The sequence below is a fragment of the Pipra filicauda genome, unplaced genomic scaffold (assembly GCF_003945595.2).
Source record: "Pipra filicauda isolate LSUMZ 115617 unplaced genomic scaffold, ASM394559v2 scaffold68_size4259465_pilon, whole genome shotgun sequence".
Classification (NCBI taxonomy): Eukaryota; Metazoa; Chordata; class Aves; order Passeriformes; family Pipridae; genus Pipra; species Pipra filicauda.
In genome coordinates, this window is record NW_024104853.1 from 950804 (window position 1) to 972238 (window position 21435).

The 21435-nt window shown below is 43.0% G+C and overlaps 1 long non-coding RNA gene across 1 annotated transcript; it reads left to right on the forward strand.

Moving 5' to 3' along the window:
* The first annotated feature begins 4190 nt into the window (after positions 1-4190).
* LOC120324755 lies at positions 4191-9839 on the forward strand. Its single transcript, XR_005566288.1, has 2 exons — positions 4191-4643; positions 7871-9839. It is a non-coding gene; the product is annotated as an uncharacterized LOC120324755 (long non-coding RNA).
* The last annotated feature ends 11596 nt before the right edge of the window (positions 9840-21435 follow it).

The window sequence follows — 21435 nt, forward strand, 5'->3', positions numbered from 1 at the left end:
ACTTTGCAGCCTAAATCTGCCTCTACGGAGAGTCCTTCTTTGCTTACTGGGTCTCAAAAACTTTAGTTGAGATAAAGGGCACTGTCAAGTTGAGCCATTTGAAAGACATAAGTTTATTTGACTGCAATGTCCTTTTACTGTATTACTATCTTTGCATATACAGAGAAATTTCTAAAATCTGTTTCAGATCAGCTCTTTGGGTTTCATGTTCCCTTCTTCCCATCCACAGCCCTTCATATAGCAATTCAGTAATAAATGCTCTCCTAATAAAATCTCTCAAAATACAGCTTATGTAAGCTTATTAGCTGAATGTGTATGATATGAATGAAAATGTATTTTAGTAAATGTATTACAGACACACAGCTTTTTCCCCATTTTTCCCTTCCCTATCCCCTCACATTTATCCGCCTGTTGGTGTGCTATACTCCTGTGACCTTTTGGCTGGCAGCAAGTGGGGTCACTGCGTGGCTGCAGCTGGGGCTTTAAAGAGCTCCTTTTGTATCTTCACTGCAAACTTTCAAACAGACCTCCTGCTGATTGTAGCCATTTTGTCTATTTTTAATTGTTCCTGCATATTTGGAATTTTTAATTGTTTCTGGATGTTTTAAGATACTTTAAAAAAAAAGAAAATTAAGGCCATTGCCATTTTAAAAGAGCACACATGCAAGCTGTGAACATCCATTCATGTGAGAAAGCAGAGATGTGGGGTTTCTTGCAGACAGGTGTTCTTACAGAGCACATCCTTTCCAGAATGTTACAGTCCTACTGAACCTATTGACTTGAGCTGCAGCTGCAGAGCAATGCTGCTGAAAGTTTGGTCCACAACAAGGCTTTTAAGGGGGCATTTAAATCTGTCAGAAGAGGTACAAGCACAGGGCTTGCAACTGGACACCCAAAACCCACCTTCAAGTTAAGATTTGTGGTTGAGTGCAGCATTCCTTAACATGTATATCTCCAAAAGGACTTGCAGGCCTACATTTTAGATACTTGTAAATGAACTCCTGGTTATATAACCGGTGCATTTACACGGACCACCTAGTAACAGACACCATCAGAAACGGTGTACGCTCACACACTGCTAGCATTTAGTCTCATCTCTTTGTGTCTTCATCAGTTCTAGTTTTCACAACTCCTCTGACAGAAAGCACAGCTAGGCTCTGTTCAGCTGTTGCACACAAAAAGCGGTTATTTTTGGAAAAAAATGGGTTTGCTAGGCAAGGGTTAACCTGTGGCCAGGGGAGGTGAAGGTTACAACAGTCAGAATAATGAGCAATGGCATTGCAGCACACATTATTGTGCTCACATATTATTCAATATTTAAAGATCTGGTTATTACAACATACAATTCAGTTCCTTTGTGTTGCCTCAGTGGGTTTGCCTCTCTGAGGATCAACAGCAAAGAGGCTGACTCCAGGCTTTGCCTCTAAGTACAATAATGTAAGTTGTTTTCTACAGCAATCTTCCAAGCTTCAGTGCTGTGAGTAGGAGAAGATGTAGCATGGAGTGTATCCAAAATAGGCTGTTTGGCATGTGTGCTTAAAACTATAAAGAAACTGATGCTATCTAATTACAAACATCATTGATTTTTGCATGTGTTGCTTAAGATGTCTCAATGCAGTCCTTCTTCCAAAATCTCCATAGTTTGCATAGTAAACATCTGTTTATGTCAAGCACTGGTGGCCACTCTTGTCTATTTCAACTTTCCCCGTCTTCACAACTTTGGGATAAGGTTAGGTGCAGAGTCCACCAAAGAGTGTAGCTTCAGCTAATATTAAGGACGCACATGGGACTGCAGGTAGTTAGGCAGATGTAAGGAGACAATCCACAGTCTGGTCTGGAGTCAGCACAACAACTTTAGTCTCCTTGTAGAACAACAGGTGGAAATGGACCAGAGACTGAGGAATCAGGCATGTTTTTTTCCCAGTTCTCTTTAGTCTAAGCTAGTGCACTTCTAATACCTGCACTGTCTTCTGATCAGACTAGTACTCCCTGTAAGTGGCCTCTTTCTTTTCCTCATAACAATGAACAATGACATGCCTGGTAAGTAACTTGCATATGGAGATGAGAATTTGTAAGTCCACTGTCCTTGCTGCTGAAATAGATCAAGGACTGTTAAGAGAACTGCAATTCCCTTTCTTCAAAAATGTCAACCAGACTCATAATGAAACTTTTCCGGAGAAAAATGAAAGAGAGAAGACTAAAGGGCTAAGGACATGTTTACAGTATATAGATGTGCTCAACGTACTAACCATGGACACAGTTTTACAGAATCAGACTCTACACTTAAAGCCAGTCCACAGGCTTCTGCCCAAAAATTTTTATTAGACTGGGAAGGTCTTCAACAGGAAAGTTTTTAAAAAACTACAGCTTGCCCACAAAATATTTCCATTTCTGAGGCCTAATATTTTTCCATATGAAACAATCTTCCTTGTTTTGTTCTGTTTTGTTGTACTTTTCAGAAGCAATCTTTGTTAGCCCTTAACCATCAGAAGGAACTAAAAACATTCCAGTTCTAACATCAGCAGCTGAAATGCTCTTGTCAGGCAGTTTAGAAATACTGAAGGGGGAGATTAAACATGAAATAAATGAAAGGGGCAGGAGTAGAGACAGGTGAAGGAGGGGGAAATAGCTGCCCAGCCTTTCTGTTTGGTAGGAAACAGAAGACCACTGAGTGCATGCTTACCCTTTCTCTTGCTGCAGCACCTTTTTTCTTGGCTTGTCATGTTTTCTCACTGCTTAACCTTGCTCAAACTGCCTTACTGTGAGTTGGAGAAATTTCGCCTCCATCTCCACTGCTCTTCAGGGCAATCTGTTGATTCTTTTTCAGGTTTTTCTTTAGTCATGCCCCCTTAACCCACCAGTGAAATAAGAGATGTCCCCAGACAGGAAATAGGGAAAGGAACACAGGTGGCTTTGGTTGTGGCATCTCTGTTGGCTCTTCAGAAGATGGAGGTAAGATGAGGCAACATGAATAAGTAAAATACATGTGACACCCTCTTCTTGTGCCTTTAAAAAAATTCCTTCCAATGTACCTGATCGAGGATTTATGATTTTTTGAAAGGTATTTATCAGTATGGTTGTGTAGGGTTAGAGTGAAGAAGGCCTACAAGAAAGATGAAGAGAGACTATTTACAAGAACACCTAGTTACAGGACAAAGGGGAATGGCTGCAGAATGAAGGATAGTAGGTTTAGATTAGACATTAGGAAGAAATTCCTGACTGTGAGGGTAGTGAAGCCTTGGAACATGTTGCCCAGAGAAGTTGTGGATGCCCCATTCCTGGAATTGTTCAAGCACAAGTTGGATGGAGTGAAAGGTGTCCCTGCCCATGGTGAGAGGGTTGGAACTAGATCATTTTGAATAAAGGTCCCCTGTAACCCAGGACATTATATGATTCTATGATTCCCTGATCATATCTGTATTTTGAAAGAAAATGTTAGGGGAGAAAGTTCAGTCCAGGTTTCTGGAGCATCTTGGTTTACAGAAAATATATTCGCAAGGTGGGAACCCCAATAAGATGAAATCCTTCCCCTCTTATTCCCCTCTCCCAATATAAAATAGAGACAAAAAATGAGGAGTATAAGTGAAAAAATAACTATTTAATAAAATACCAATAACTGCAAAAACACGAGGGGAAATGGTTTACTCACGAGAGCAAAGATCCACCAAAAACACGTGGTGCCCCCTATCTTCCCGGAACAAAAAGGGAAAACAAAGACAGTGGAGCGTCTTTCCCGCCGAACCACACCGCCCCTCCCCCCCATCCACTCAACCAAACAAAAGAAAACAAAGGGAGAACAGGGGCAAAAGTGAAAACTCGGGAAAAAACTGCTGCCCACAAGGACCCACCCTAGCAAACCGGCCCCTCCACACCACCTGGTTAGGTTCAGGTCTTAACTGATGTGGCGATACCAGTTCGGAGACTTTTTGTTCCCTGCCACGTGTTGTCCCACTTGGCTTGGCCGGGCTACCTTGGGAGGTAGCGATTTTGTTTCACTTTCGCTGTCTCTGATGTGGTGGTCCCGGCCCTGGCAGGGGTCCCGGCCCGGGCGGAAGTTCCGTTCGGCGAGCGGCGTGCCGGGGGCCGCAGCCATCGGGCGGGGGCGAGCAGCGAGCCGGGCGGCAGCGAAGAGGCGGGGCGGGGGCCAGGACTTCAGAGAATTCACACTGCTGCCACGACCGACGCAATAAGGGCTGTTTCCTGTTCCTGCTCCTGCTTTATTTTCTGTCCTGGACGCTGGGAGGAACCACCTTTCGGCAGCTCCTGGACACTGGAAAAACTCCGACCTGTGCAAACCCTCTCTCCCCTCCCCGTCAGCTCCCTCTTTTGGGGGGGAGGTGCGGCCCCTGGCCCCCTTCAGATGACATAATGGTATGAATATTCATCGCTAAAGTTTTCTCCCCATTTTGTAACTATAACATGGAGTCAAACAGATCAGGATATAGTTTACAAATCCCAGGAAAGTGTTATCCGAATGAGTGACTACAAGGATTGCTCATGGCTAATATTTCTACTTGCACTATGTAAGAACAAGGCTTATGTTTTCCTCATGCATCTCAGCAACACTTTCTTCATGCAAGAGCAACTGCTGCCGTTCTGCCTGAGCAGTGAGAAGTGTCAATAATAGCCACCATAAGCAGAAGGTATCAGTTCTCATCACTATGATTTAGATCTGTTTTCCCTTTTCTGTTTCTTCCCTTCCCTTCCCTTCCCTTCCCTTCCCTTCCCTTCCCTTCCCTTCCCTTCCCTTCCCTTCCCTTCCCTTCCCTTCCCTTCCCTTCCCTTCCTTCCCGAACCTTCCCCCGTCCCAAACCTTCCCAAACCGTCCCACACCTTCCCAAACCTTCCCAAACCTTCCCTTCCCAAACCTTCCCAAACCTTCCCTTCCCAAACCTTCCCTTCTCTTCCCTTACCAAACATTCCCTCCCTTCCCAAACATTCCCTTCCCAAACCTTCCCCTCTCTTCCCTTCCCAAACCTTCCTTCCCAAACCTTCCCAAACCCCCCCTTCCCAAACCCTCCCTCCCCTTCCCAAACCTTCCCTTCTCTTTTTTTTTTCCCCCATGTCCTCTTTTGGGCGAAAACCTGTGCTCTGTTCTTTTTACCTGTTTGCTGGAAGGTCCCACTTTCCTGCTCAATTTTTATTGATTCTGTTTGTTCTTCAAAGAAAACCAACTTCTGCAATAATTATTTGTTTGAGATGCTTTTGGCTGTTAACATTTTCTACTCAAAGAATTGCCTTATTCTTCGAAGCTGACAAAGCAATCATGGCTGGGCTTCGCGAACGAAGATTTGGGAGGGCTCTAACCACATTTGTTACAGGCACGTTGGTGACTTATGAGGCCAATACGAGATAGACATATCCGATTGCAAAAGGCACAGCAGAAAGACTCCTTAGATGGTGTATTCTGCAATACACGGTTCTTTCTGCATTGCCTTTTCTCCTCAAGAGTGATCCTGCGTGTGTTCTCGAAGGAGACAGCAGCGTTATAGATGGTGTGTCTCCAGGCCTCCCGATTGGAGGCCAGAGTAGACCAGTTATGGTGATCAATACGGCCAAGGCTGAGATGTTGTTTCAGGGAGTCCTTGTATCTTTTCTTCGGGGCTCCTCTCATGCAGCAGCCAGTGGCAAGTTCACCATAGAGCAAGATCTTAGGCAGGCGGTGGTCCTTCATCCTGGAGACGTGCCCTGCCCAACGCAGCTGTGTTCTCATCAGCATGGCTTCTATACTTGTGACTGCTGCTTGCTCTAGAACAGATGTATTGGTCACATAATCTGACCAGTGGATGTTTAAGATTGTCATTGTCGTGACCAATACATGACAAAGCAATACAGTATTGGGAAAACCTGCTTCAAAAGAAATAGCTGGAAATCATACCTTTCTGGTTTTATGTGGTACTTTTGGTATGCATCTACCACTGGAGAAGAGCAGGCACAGACAAGTGAAAATGTTCTGTTCATGACCTCCTGCCAGGCTGATGGCAGAGCATCAACAATCAATGAGCTTTTTGAGTAACAGACCAGCCCTGTTCATGCTGCTTCAAGGAACTTTATTACTGACCTCTTATCTAAGAACCTCTAAAGTCAGAGCATTAGTGAATTGAGACTGGATTTAATTCTAAAACTCATTAAATTTCATGAAACAGTGACCTTTACCAGAAGATGTCTGAGAAGATGAGAATAGCACACCAGTGTATATATTACTGAAAGAAGTACTGTATGCTGGACTACGGAGCCTAAGTACATCTTTCCCTGTTGTCCAACCAAGCACGTAACTTCTTCATATGTGCTGCCTAGATATTTCCTAAAGTCTTGCAAGGTCATGCCTCTGTGCTTAAAAATCTGGTCCCCATTAACTGGTTGTCACTCAGATCTGGGACTGCCTTGCTTAAAGGGCTGTTACCTTGTCTTGTAACTAGTCATCCCTAAAGAATACAACCAAAAAGTTATTGATGTTGAATTGCTCTTGCTGCTGTCACATTAATGACAGTGCTTTTATTTAGATATATTTTACACAGTATAATTACTTTGACTTGTAATTATCTTTCTGTTGTCATGAATTATTGTTTATTAGTTATCAAGAGGACAAATGCCAGTATTCATTAGAAGGAGCCATGACTGACCTGGTGGGAAGGCCCAGGGCTGACAAACCCATAATCATCTGTAACTTCACTTTAGTAACAGGCTTTGTGTCATCAGATGGACCACATAAATGTGTACAAAGCATTTCCCTTTCTAGGAGAACAAATGAACTGTTACATTTATAATGCAACTTCTAATCCAGGTATTTTTAATAAAAAGGCAGAGCATTTTACTGAGCAGCTTTATGCAGGTCGTGTGCAACAGACAGCCTTGGGCATCAGGCTGGGTCACCAGGTGATGGTGCATTTTAGGGGCATGCACGAAGCTGGTGTACTGGGGCTGTAGTGCTGTGGCCAACTGAAAGGAGGAACACTCAGGAAAGGATGATTGCTGAGGTGAAAGACACAGGAAACACTGTATTCTCATGGCCTCTGGAGAGAGGGGGCAACGGTGGCATTTCCAAGTGTATCATGTGGCATCTGCCCAGGTCTCAAAAGGCGTGGTGGGCCTCAGGAGGCATAATGGGCTGCAGTAATGAATCCAAACTTCAGGAGAGGGCAGGCTGAGGTGACCAGAAGTGGTTGTGAGGAGTACTTGGGAACCACAGTGGTGGTGAAACAAGCAATCTGTCTTTGGAAAGAAGGCAAAATGACTTCTACTGAGGTCTTAACTTCTGAAGAGAGACCACCAAGGGGCAAGTCAGTTAGTGCTGTGAATGTTTTATTGTGTGATCCCTCACAATTTCAGATAAATAGTGCTTATGTAGGTTGGAATCTAGCAAATGGATTATTTATGTCCTTCTCATGCCAGCTGAAATTTGGAGCAACTCTGTCTTCCCAGGAACTCTTTCTTCCTCACCCCTCTCCCTGAGTGTTGGCTAATGAGGTGGCAATCAAGAGTTGCAGTCTATTTATTTTCTTGTAGTTTCTTGAAATGCTTTGCCTAAAGAAGCAGGTATACCAGTTCCACAGGGCATCATGTACCTATTAGACAACTCTGGCCCAAAAGTCTCTCCTCCACATCTGCTGAATTTGTCTTCTCTTACAATGAAATTTACCCATGTTACCTTTTGGCCTTAGGTATCTGGCAGTAGAAAGGAGCTTTCTTCTTAGTAGTTTCTGACTTTGGAAAATATTAGGCACTGTTCAGGATACTCACCTCCATAACAAACTCATTTGTTTCTAGAAAGGAATAGGAATATTGGGTTGCTTGTCTAGTGTATACAGTTCTAGTGTATACTGGCTTTGGACTAATAACCCCCTTCCAAATCTCTTGAACAATTTTTCAGATAATCCATCAGCTACTACTGTGAGCTTGAGTATATCCGAAGCTGCACTGGTCAGCATGGGCTTGCAAACAGAGGAGCCAATGTGCAAATCAGTTGAGTCACGCTACATCTCTGCTGGCAAACCTTGTGAAGAAACTGCAGACAAATTTAGGAATATCCTTTCAGTCTTCCATGAACTCATCTTGTCAGGGCATGTGCTGCTGCAGGAATCATGAGGTAAGAGGCTGGACTCACCACCAAGACTGTCCGTTCTGCTGAATTCAGCCACGTAACACACTCTGAATGTGATATCAAGAGCTGTTTTGTTTTCTTTGTAATGTTTGTTGTATGGCCACATGGCCTGCAAGTCCAGACTGAAAAAAGATCTTTAAATATATGAAACAAACCACTTGCAAGCAGGCTGCAATTTAAAGCTCTGTATAAATAAGCGTAACTTATTGAAACAACTTCACATACCCATTACAATGGGAAAACTGTTGTCTTATAGATAGAAGTTCAAAACAGGGAGAGATTGAATGAATATTGTTACGGGTTAGTCACTTTGTCTTATTGCAGACACATTTAGTAACTAGAAATAGAAGAGGCTTTGACATGTCACACACAGAGGCAGTATCTTGAAATAACTCTCAAAATAATACTTTAGCTTTGATGCTGCCAGTATGAAACAACTCCCAACTCATTTCCTAAAATATTGGACACTGCATGACCTTGTAAGCCACAAAAACATAACTCTAATAAGTACCGTGGGCAACAAAAGTAATTTCATCACGATTTACAGATTTACAGACATTCGTCATGGCTTTTATTGGAGAAAATTAGGATGACTTATGGAGATAATTCCACGTGCCCTGTGTGTCAGCTGCATGTATTAGTGTATTAGCAAACTTTTTGAAGCCTTACCTAATGATAGAAAGACCACCTGAAGTGCAGTGCAAGCAAACACTTTCCTGCCCTCTCCTGCTGAGTCAGTGCACGGCATTTGTTTGCATATTTGGAGTGTGTCATGGTTTAACAGCAACTAAGCATCATAAAGCCACTTGCTTAGTCCTCCCTAGTGGAATGGGTAAAGTGAAAGAACTCCTGAGTTAAGAACAGTTTAATAGGTAGAGCAGAGTCTACCCATAAAGCAAAGCAAAACAAGGAATTCAGTCATCACTTCCCGTGGACAGGCAGGTGTTCAGCCATCCCCAGAAAGCAGTGCACCATCATGTGTAACTGTGACTTGGAAGACAAATACCCTCATTTCAAATGCCCCCTTTACTCCTTTTTCCCCTCTCTTTATATACTGAGCACAGCATCATATGGTCTGGGATATCCTTTGGGCCAGTTGGGGTCAGCTGTTCTGGCTGTGTTGCCTCCCAACTCCTTGTGCACCCTCTGCCCATTCTCTGGTGGGGTGGTATGAGTAGCAGTAAAGGCCCTCACACTGCTCAGCAGTAGTAAGAACATCCCTGAGTTATCAACACACTTTCCAGCGTGAGTCTAAAACATTAACGCTATCCCAGCCAAAACCGGCACAGGAGAAGAACCTGACCTAAACACGAAGCACTAATCTTAAGAGTTTTATGTTCTCACTGCAAATGGGGCTGTGGTGAGAAGTCTCTGCAGTGGCTGAATCTTAAACATTCTTACTTGGCAGCATCTTTGGGAGAGATTGTCACAAATATTGTCCAAGATGCCACTTTTTTTTAAAAGTATATTTGGGTAGATAGAGGAGGCCCTTGAATTCTGGAGAAGAATTATGGCTTTGAAGATGCTTCTTGAGATGTAGGAGATATAATGAGAAATTTTTAACATGCAGCGTGGCCCGAAGTGCCTACTGGTCTGGGCAACAAATCCTGTTTTAAAATAATTCCTCTCCTGACTCAGGTGTGAGAAGCTCTATCAACAGTAGCAACATTGGGAGCTCATTAGTGCTATCTATTATTATTCTTTCAATATTTGACAAATAAAAGGGTTCAACAAGAAATTTTGTTGTGTGTGTCTTGTAATTCCTACAATAGAAACAAATGAATAATAAATGAATAATAATAAATAAATGAAGCAGAAAAAAAATTTGTTCTCACTTGAGCCCTTAATGCTTTGCATAATGCTTGAATAAGGAAAAATATTTTAAAAAATTGTAGCTCTAAGTGAAACAAATATGTTCATTAACAGAAATACTTGATAGTTAAGGGCTGAATCAGAACTTCTGAATCACTATCAGGGGCTTGAATAACACTTGTGACAATTTAGGGGCTACTCCTTCCCAATTTAAACAAATTAAAAGCCAAATCTTTTCTTTGAGTGAGGAAAGTCTGGCCTGTAAAGCAAGCCATTACTTTTAGATAAAGTGTGAAATGAGAAATTCAGGTCTTTAATGAAAAAAAATGTGACTTTTATTTGTTCTTGTCTGGTTTAAGTTTGAGACTGCTTACACATTGGTTCTTGCACTTCATTTTAAGCAAAGAGGCTGAAGTTTATATGCTAGCCTACATAACAGCAGCAGGTCAGTCAGATGGTTTGCTGAGAATCATTAAGCAAACATTCATGAGTAATAAATAAATTGTTTCTTCCAGTAATAGCATTAAAATTCACAGTGTGAAGCTGGAAGGAAGCACCATATTCTCAGCAAAGCATGACACGTGTCATGCTTTTTAAAAGAGTTCTGGCTTCATGGTTTAGTGAAATCATTTAATGAAGGGAGAATGGAGAAGTCTTCTGGCCTCTGGGCAGCTGGACAACTACAGACTTGGCAGTGCAAGGTTAATGGTTGTACTTGATCATCTTAAAGGTCTTTTCCAATGTAAATGATTCTTATTGCATGATACTCTGCATCATCTGTTTGAAGAAAAGATACACATAACCATTACAAACACCATCTTCATCTGCCATTTCTACAACATGACTTGAAGTCTCTCTGCCACTGTTGATTTTCTATAAAGCACAAAGATCTGAGCCAAAACTGTGTCTGAAGCCAGAGCCTAAACAGAGGATACTTGAGGCCACTGCCTCTAGTTTAAGCCTGTGAATCACAAAGGCGTGGCTAACCCCTCAGCCAGAGGAAGCTGATCCTCCTAAGCCACGCCTCTGCCTGGAGCCCAAGAGCTTAGCTTCAGAAAGGTCTCCAATTTCTGAGAGAATTTCTGGGGAGAGATGCCCAGGAGGAGGCCATATCCTTGGATAGCACTGCTTCCACAGTCAGGGTCTGGTTTTGGCTGGGAAAAGGCTATCCCAGGCTCAGGTGCGATGAAGCTGCCCTACGGTTTGTACCTTCTCAGCCGTGTTGTCCAGATGTGAGCAGCAGGTGCAATGGACAGATCCTGAGAGCTCAGTGACGTGTATGGAAGTTTCCGTAAGGTTGGACATGAGCTGTGGCTGTCTATGGAGCACAGGCAGGATGGGTGGTGCAAGCTTAGGAGGGCCTGCTGGTCAATTGGGCTGTTCCCAGGCAGGTCTGTGAGGGTTGAACTTGAAGTGCTGGGGTAAGGTGAGAGCTGTAGGGAAGGTCTCTGCATGGTTGTACTGCAGAACAGAAGCCTTACCACCATTTAAACCCTTAGGGAGATTTTGCACCTACTTATGGGAAAATGCAGCAACTAACTCTGAAATTGCCTAACATCTCTATTGTCAGGGATGAACTGCAAAGTCCAACAAAAAGGGGTAATGTGTTCTGAAGGGCAGTCTTGGGAAAGATGCTTCTCACACAGAGGAGCTGTAAGGAGGCCATGTGTGGTGGGGGAAAACAGTTTTCCCCCTGAAGTTCTATAGTGATAAACCCCCAGAGGGGGTGGTGACCCTTGAGGTTTGAGCCAATGAGCGCTTCTGCAAAATATAAACATATCACAAGCAGACTGGAAGAGAAGGTGATGTTGTAATAGTTAGTTGGAGAGGTGGCCATGTTGTAGAGCCACGAGGAAGGGGCTCAGAGCCCCGCAGGGGGGCTCTGGCCCCCCCAGTCCCCAGTTGGGGGGCTGCAGGGACTTGGAACAGCGTAAGACTGGGCTAAGTACCTGTAGCTCTGAGCTGGAGGAAGTTTTCTCCACCGTGAGCAGCATAAGCGGCAGCAAGAACAGCACTGACGGAGGGAAGGTGGCAGAGAGCCAACAGATAAGAACTGAAGAAGCAGCAGAAACAGCACGTAGCCAAGGAAGAGAGACAGAGTTGTCTGAAGGAAAGAGAGCCAGCAGCAGAGAGAGCAGAACTAAGCTCTACAGAGAGAGAGTTTTGGGGTAAGAACTGAACCAAAACCCCCCAAACTCCTTGGAGACCCCTCCTAGAGGGAGGAGGATGATGGACTCTTACTTGAAAGAGTCTTGGAGTGCTACAGCACTGTGGAAAGGAGCTGAAAAGCTCAGAGAAGGAATGTGGAGGGGGTGACCTTGCCCCCGCCCCCCCCACTACTGCCAAGCTGGCAGTTTTGAGTCAGAGCACGGGAGCTCTGCAAAGGGGGCTTGAATCCCCTGAAGATACGGACCGTCACAAAGGCTTCTGTACTTCGTTAATATGACCGTGGTGAAGTGACCTTTGTCCAGGTGAACACAGCCCATGGGAGAGAAGACCCTCGCTTGGAGACGAAGGGCCAAGAGGGGCTTGGATACCCCCCTCGTGTGTACTGGCAGAGATCCAGCTACAGCTGCTGCATGAAGTGAGATAGGCTGCTGCCCTGAAGACACTGCTGCTCTGAGAGTGGAAAGGATCTTTTCCTTCTTCCCTCCTGAACTTTTATTTGGAAGGGAGAAGAGATTTGATCCATTGTAAATACTGTTTTGTCATGGTAGAGATAATTAAGACTGTGTGTGTAATGTATTGTAATATTTATTTTGCACACTCATTGTAATATATATATATATTCCCTTCCCCCCATTTTGAGTCTTGTGTGGTGTCTGGAAAACCCATCTCACACTGGGTTGAGATGTGGGAGGAGGGCTAGGATAGAGAGTTGGATTTGGGGCTCTCAAACCATGACACCATGTGAATCCTGAGCACTGGGCCAGCTGAATGCAGAAGCTTTCATGGCAGTGCTATGTGAGAAATGATGAGATCTGCAGAGTGCTGCGCTTTCCCACCAGCATCAGTTCAATCTCATGATGATTCAGCTTAGTCAGGGCTCTCTGTGTTTGGGAACAGTGCTGCTGCTGCTAAACAAAATAAACCTAATAAAACACAGGCATTGTCTGAACAGATCAAACTTCAGGTCCATCTGTTCCAGACTCTTCTCTCTCACATCAGTGAGACCATTCAAAGACAGTGGTGGAAAATAACAGCAAGCAGATGTGAAATAAGCTGCCCTGTTCCTTCCTTGCCACTGTATTAGGTCTCATTTTGGCCCACAGTAAATATTGGCCTAAGCACTAAAGTATGAGTTTTAATATTCCTTTCAAAATATTTTTCACAGATTATAACTCCAGCTGTTGTTAGAATTTCATTATAAAAGTCCACTCTTCTATTTAAGGCTTAATTTGATTCTTCTAAGTGATTTCAAAACAAATTTCACAGTGATCTTACTATAATTTATTTTTATATTTTTGTAACATTTTGACAAAATGCTATATGTGGCCTTGACATAGGAGCAGTAGCTAATATACACAAAAGTCTTTCTACTGTCCCCACAAAATTAGTTTTGAATCCAAATTATAAACAGTAAGTAATAGAAAAGAGTGACAGCAAAGCAGAGGGAATACAGGTCTCACTAACTCTGTCATACAGACAGCATTCTAGGTCACTTTTTTTTCTGCTTCTAAGACATAGCTTACTTTTTTACTGTTTTGCTTTTCTGAGTCCCCGAGTGTTTTAGGGGATTGCAGGACTTTTTAATTTCCTGTTGGTGGATACTATAGCGTGAAAAGTACAGAACAGTTTGAAAAATACAAGAACATTTACAGAAAGCATGATTTTTAATTGTTCTTTGTGGCTTTACTGCTCCCTTTTGTCTGCCACCATGTTAGAGATATGCTATTGTCAGGCTTTCCCCCCAAAAATTCAGTTTTTCCACATTTGTTATTTGTCTATACAATAACCTAGCAAAGCTGACTTCTTGTCTTGCTTGCTTGCTTGCTTGCTTACTTTTCTGTATTCCTTCTTCTCTCCCCAACTTTCCAACCACAAAATCTCTCTCTACGCCTACATTACATTCATTCCCCCTGACGGTAAATTCACATACAGAATTCTGCGTGGCAGGTTCTGACCAGGGCTGCATACAAATTAGCTTGTAGAATATTGCATCAAGTTAGGTAAAGAACAAAAGCAAACTGACTTCAAAGGGAATGCACCAAGTGGAATCTACAGTTACTATACACCAGCGGTTTAACAGACCCTATGTTAACAAAAAGAGAAACCACCTACGAAACAAGCAGTAATCAGACTCTCCTTTCTTTCTGTGATACATAGAAATTGCTTTTAGAACAAATCACAATGAAAAAGTAGCTCTTTAATATGTGTTTGGGTTGCAACCATTGCTAACAGTGCTTTCTTCTTCCTGGTATTCCACAGTAATTCACTGTGATTCCCTGACTCACCATGTCTGGACCAGTTTACAGACACAGAGAGGGAGAGAGTCTCAGCTGGCAAATCTGAATTGGCTGGCTATAAATGAAATTTGGCTAGCACCCCAAGGATTAGGTGCCTGGACAGTCTTCCTCTTGCTGGTTTTGGGGTTTTGTGCTTTTTTTTCCCCCTTTCCTCTTTTCTAGTCAGTCACTGATGTGTGTATATCTAGAAAAGACACAGTGAACTCACAAACCGTCTAGCATGTTCTCATGCTTGTTCTCCCTGTTTCTTTTTCTTCCTTTCTTTTGAGAGGATGCAAAGGAGTTTCAAAACAGAGAAAGGGTTAACAAGACTTTTAAAGTAATTTCCCCTCTCTTTTGCTCATCAGCTTAGTTGATTACAATGAGAAAGATCTTATTAAAACCATGTCTACTCTTCTTTATGAGATGGTGTGTATTAAAATGCTATTGCCACTTCAATGAGGTCTGTCCACTTGTGAGTTTTATTATAATTTATAAGATTCTTCCTTTTTGAAGGCAAAACAGCTTTACAGACTGGAATTCAGAGGCAGCCGTTACTTGTGGGTGGGTCTTGCTGGCTCTTTTAACCAGAGGAGTCATGCACAGCAAGTCAAACCTGTATCAGACAACGGGAAAGCAACTACTCTTGCATACTGAAAGTTCTAGGAGAGAAGTAAGAGGAGATGGAGGAAACAAAAGGAAACAAAGGACAATTTATATCCTAAATATGGAAAGGAGTTTTCACAATGTATGCCCTAGATCTGAAAAAGGCAACCATCGAGCAAGTTTGGACTTGAGTGCCTGAGCTATATCACCATCACTTCATCTTATTTTACTTTTACTATTTTACACAGGCATTCTCCTGTGTGCAGGGTATTAAGCCAAATTGCTAATATGTTAGTCACAGCTTTTATAATAACATTTTAGGGGAACTTTTTTCTCTCTCCTCCCTCTTTACTCCGTCCACAAAACCCATTAAAATAGTTGATTGTCCCAGACTTGTCAGGTGCAAAAGAAATGAGTTGCATTGCTCTGGGAGATGAAAGGCACTCAGTTGTTTGATGTGGGACTCTGCGAGGGGTACCTCACTGTCTGCATGAGGTGCAAACACAGAACACTGTTCCCAAGACAGGTTGAATATCCATTCTCTGCCCTATGTGCAGCAAATGACAGTTTTTTAGACTCCTGCTTGTAGCATGGAGATGTAAGAGAACATATGTCTGTTGCAAAAACCCTCTCATGTAAGTATGTAGCCACAGGAAAATCAAATAATTCCCTCTTTGTCCACTGTCTGCCTTTTTCAGCTTTCCCAGATGAGTCTGCCAAACCTTGCTTTGGATACTTGTTAATGAGTACAGAGTAAGCAGGGAGAAAAGATTAAAGGAAGAATACAATCTGTGTGAAACAGTGGCCCTGACTCTAAAGAAGCAGATGATCTCAGGGAAGGAAGAGCTTCCCTTTAAACAAGAGACTCACATGCAATGCAAATGATCCCATATGCAGCTGCCACTGGCAGGCAGCCACCCGTCCACAGAAGAATAAAGTCAAAGCAACAATTCCCCTGAACCCTGAAGCTCAGTGACTTCAAACAAGAGAAAAAGTGACATGTTTTTTCCCAGTGAACTCTTTCCATCTCTAAACTGTATTGATGACCTCATCAGCTACAGCTGTCAACTTGGAGCTCAGCTTCTTTCTATCCAATGGTCAACATCTGATACCATCTATATATTTGAAACTAGGATGGGAAACATGTGGACCATTCTGCCTCAAAAATATGTAATAGGATCTTAAAAACAAACCTTAGGTTTTGGTCACAGCAGCAAGCACATGCAAATCCATTGACTTAGTGGGAACTACATACAGAGGGGTACATTGACACAGATAATTCAGGAACTATTGGCTCATTAGGCAAATTTTACTGACAGCTAGCTGTGATCATCTCAGGTTTATGTACTTGTGTAATCCCTACACAAAGTCATAATGATAAGGAGTCTCTCAGTAAATGCGGTAAGCTTACCATCCCTACTGGACCCATCTATCCTCAAGAAGACTGAGGGGTCTTGGTAGTGTATCTAGATATTTTCATGCCATGGACATGTTGTCCACCTTGAAAATGTGAACCTTGCCTTCCTTTGGAGGCAATTTTTCAAATCCAGCAGTGTACTCCAGTTTGTAATGTCTCTTGCTCCCCAGACATGAAGATACAGATGCTTGGAATAAGCTGGGACTATAATACCCCCGGTGCTGGGAGCACGGTAGGCTGCAGGGGGCCTTCTCTGTACCGTATACCAATGTATATTTAAATGTGCCATATTAGACTTCATGACTCCCCATCAAATATCTTCAATGTATAATGACATCGTTGGATGCCCCCTTAGTTGCATGTGGCTGCCAAAATATGAAGGTTGGTAGCTCCTGTCACTTTGATTGCTGTTTGCTGAGGAGCACCTTCAAGTGTCCACACAGGCTTATGTCTTTGTGCCAAGTACTTTGCAAATTCATGGAAAGAATGGTGCCTCCCCAGAAAACTTACAGTGCAACATCCCAGTTCGGCAACAGACATTTTGCTGTGCACTCATGCACATGTGTGTTCGTGATGGGGAGGAGGCCCCTTGAGGATTAAAACCACATATTAAAGTCAATGGCAAGTTTCAGTGCTTTGCTGAATCAAAATTTACTGGAATACAAGGAAAAGGAATAAGAGAGAGAAAGTGAGAAGCCATGTGGCAAATTTAAAAGCTGCTTGTGTGTTGTGTCTTGCTAGTGTGCAGCTAGAAAGCACAATTTGTGATATATGTCTGCTAGGTGCTTGGTTTTTATAGTACATGAAAATGCATTTAATGGTTGGATTTGAGTTCTGGAAAAATACACGCTGTGGAAGCAGTTGATAAGCTCACAGCTGAGACTGATACTACAAAGTGGAGTAGTAGAAATTGACTTCTGAAAATACAGAAGTGGATAAAAGGCACACAAAGCTGTGGAAGCAGTTTAGGAATGAAAAACACTACTGGATTTTTCTCTCCATCTGTTGTGAGACATGTGATGCCATCTTCCAGAGGAGTTAAGTCTTTGGAAAGATCTTTGCAAATTAATTTAAATATTATCACATTAGTTAGTGTATCTAGCTGTGAATGCCACCCTTCTTCCTCACTCTTTTTGTAGTGAGTTGACCCTGGCTGGATGCCAGATGCCCACTAAAGGCACTTTATCACTTCCCTCTGCAACTGAACAGAGGAGAGAAAATGTAACAAAGGATTCATGAATTGAGATAAGGATCGGGAGAGATCACTCACCAACCACCATCACAGGCAAAATGCTCAAAGTAGGGATATTAATTAAATTAATTACTGACAGAATTAGAGCAGGTGAATGTGAAGTAAAATAAATCTTAAAAACACCTTCCTCCCACCCCTCCTTCCCTTCAAATTCTACCTCCTTCCCCTGCAGCAGCTCAGGAAGATGGGAATTGGGGTTATGGTCACTTCACTGCGGGTTGTCTTCTGCTGCTGCTCAGGGAGAGGAGTCCCTCACCTACTCTCTATGGGCTCCTTCCTATGGGAGAGAGTCCTGCATGGACTTCTCCAGCATGAGTTCACCACACTGAAAACTGTTCTTCACAAACTGCAGCAATGTTTGTCATTTTTCCACAGGGTGCAGTCCTTCAGGCACAGCCTGCTCCAGTGTGGGTCCCCCACAGGGCCACAAGTTCTACCAGGAAAACCTGCTCCAATGTTGGCTCATCTCTCTATGGGTCAGCAGGTCCCTGCCAGGACCCTGCTCCAATACAGGCCCCCCAGAGGGTCACAGGCTCCTTCAGGCATCCACCTGCTCCGGTGTGAGTCTCCTCCACTGGCTGCTTGTGGATCTATGCATCCCTGTTCTTCACATCCATGGGCTGCAGGGGCACAGCTGCTTCACCATGGGCTGCACCATGGGCTGCAGGGGAACCTCAGCTCCGCTGCCTGGAGCACCTCCTCCCACTCCTTCTCCACTGACCTTGGTGTCTGCAGAGTTCACATGTTCTCCTTATGCTCTTCTCAGCCTGCAGCTTTCATCTGACCAACAACTTCCCCCCCCCCCCCCAAGTCTTAAATAGGTGATCACAGGCATTACTGTAATTCCTGATTGGCATGACCTTGGCCAGCAGCAGGTCTGTCCTGGAGCCAACTGGTATTGGCTCTACCAGGGAAGCTTCTGGCAGTTTCTCACAGAAGCCACCCCTTTAGCTCTCCTGCTACCGAAACCTGCCATGCAAACCCACTACATTTGTCTTTTCAAAGATCTGGATTTCAAGCATTTCAGATGAATGAAAAATCAGCACTAAAAATAAGTGAGATAAGCAATAGAGTAAAGTGAAGGAAGGACACCTGATAACTTTGTGCCTCCTTAATATTCCCAATCTATAAAATCTATAAGTGCAGCAAGGAGATGGTGGATGAAGAACAACTGAAAATTATTATATCAAGATTTACTCATGGAAGAAGCTCTTCTCTACCGTTTGTCTTATATCATGGACCCTCTGTTATACTGCTGAAAAAAAAATAGCAGAAACAGGAATAGGCACAAACACAACCCCAGAATCTCTAATTGCTATCCTTGCTCACAAAAAATGAAACCAAATGTGAGCACAGATAATCTTGGACTTCCTGGCCTGCTTTGTTTTTCACAGGCCTTCATTTGGACATCAACAGACTTCAGGGGACTTTCTGTTGTCTATAAGACTATTTCGCTGCTCTCCACACGTGGATCCAATGCATTAAGTCTGGGAAGTGAAGGGAATTCATGAATGCAGCTGAAGACAGAATTTGGTCCAAAAGCCAAAAATATAAGTCTGGAATAAATGACTTAATTTTTCTGATTTTTAGTTCCTACAATTACAAGGAAAAAAAGTAGTGTCTCATACAAAGAAAATTCAATGCCAAGAGCACCATTATCAGTTTATCAACTGTTTAGAAATTGTGTATCTCATCTTAAATTTTGTGAGATGCTGGTCAAGATGACAAACAGCTAGTTGAATTCAGCAGAACAGAACTGACCCTAGAAGTGTTTAAATTATACTAATTTCTGTAGAAATTTTTTCTATTTTGTCTTAGATTTCTAGGATTTTCTCATCTCATTTTCATGGCTAGGCTTTGCAAACGAAGATTTGGGAGGGCTCTATCCACATTTGTTACAGGCACGCTGGTGGCTTATGAGGCCAATACGAGACAGACAGATCCGATTGCAAAAGGCACAGCAGAAAGACTCCTTAGATGGTGTATTCTGCAATACACGGTTCTTTCTGCATTGCCTTTTCTCCTCAAGAGTGATCCTGCGAGTGTTCTCAAAGGAGACAGCAGCGTTATAGATGGCGTGTCTCCAGGCCTCCCGATTTGAGGCCAGAGTAGACCAGTTATGGTGATCAATATGGCCAAGGCTGAGATGTTGTTTCAGGGAGTCCTTGTATCTTTTCTTCTGGGCTCCTCTCATGCGGCAGCCGGTGGCAAGTTCACCATAAAGCAAGATCTTAGGCAGGCGGTGGTCCTTCATCCTGGAGACGTGCCCTGCCCAACGCAGCTGTGTTCTCAGCAACATGGCCTCAATACTTGTGACTACTGCTTGCTCTAGAACAGATGTATTGGTCACGTAATCTGACCAGTGGATGTTTAGGATTGTACGGAGGCAGCATTGATGGAAGCGTTCTAGGAGACGCAGGTGGTGGCGGTAGATGACCCATGATTTGGAACCATACAAGAGAGTAGGCAGCACTATGGCTCTGTAAACACTGATCTTTGTACTTTTCTTCAAGTGTTTATTACGCCATACTCTTTTGTGGAGTTTTCCAAAAGCACTATATGCCTTTGCTAACCTGTTGTCTATCTCTCCGTCAATCTTACCATCTGAGGAGATGAGGCTACCGAGGTAATTAAACTGCTGGACTGATTTGAGCTCTGATTGGCCAATGGTGATACGGGGATGATGAGGGACTTCCTGAGGTGTGGGTTGATGGAAGACCTCTGTCTTCTTTAAGCTGACTTCCAGCCCAAAGAGCTCAGCAGCATCTGCAAAGCAGGATGTTAAACACTGCAGAGCTGCTTCTGTGTGGGCAACAAGGGCGGTGTCATCAGCATAAAGCAGCTCCCGGACAAGATGGTTTATGGTCTTGGTGTGGGCCTTCAGTCGCCTTAGGTTGAAAAGGCTTCAATCAGTACGATATCGAATGTAGATACCGTTCTGATCATCGAGGTCTGCCGTGGCCCTTTGGAGCATCATGCTAAAAAAGACTGTGAATAGGATTTTCTAGACATTTTAGAAATAGGAGTAAGGTCACAGTTGCTACTCATGCTAATAAGTAACATGCTAAGTATGTCTTCTGTGGCACAGATGAAATACTCCACTGAATGTTTTCCTTAGCAATGTTAAGAACTACTTAGCTTTGAAGTTGTTCAGTACATGTATGTGTTCTTGCTGTTCTATGTAAATCCTGCCTAACTAAATTCAGTCATTAACCTGCCTGTATATATTTTCAGTTCAGTTCACAAACTGAATTAGTTTCAGCTCATACGCTAACACACATAATCTGTAAGTATGATCTGTTTTGTATAGATGAGTGCAAGTTCTGTGCTTTTACTGTATACCCTGGGAAAGTGTGCAATGATATTCTGAAATTTAGAGTAGTGACTTGACATTTGTTTTCACAGCTTTGCCAAAAAACTCTCATGTCTTTGTCCAAGAGGAACGTCTAGGGTCAAGAGCTCAGTTTAAGTCTTTTTCAGGTGAAAATGTCTAGCTTCCAATGGAATTGTGGGGTCATCATACAGACTTGTGTTTAAAATGTGCAATCAATCAGACATGCTAATATGTTTATCAAGAATGATGGGAATTACTTCTGTGCTAATATTCTTATTTGCCTACAGTGCTTCATTTGAAATGTTATTCTACTCCTGCTACCTCTTTCTACTCATAGCATTGCCACAAAGGAACCTGCTTTCCAGTGTGTCTGTAGATTTCCAGCTACGATTTTATGCTCAGTATTAGAAACATATATCAAAGGAGCTATATTTTCTAGGAGGAGCAGATGAGATTCAAAGACTATCT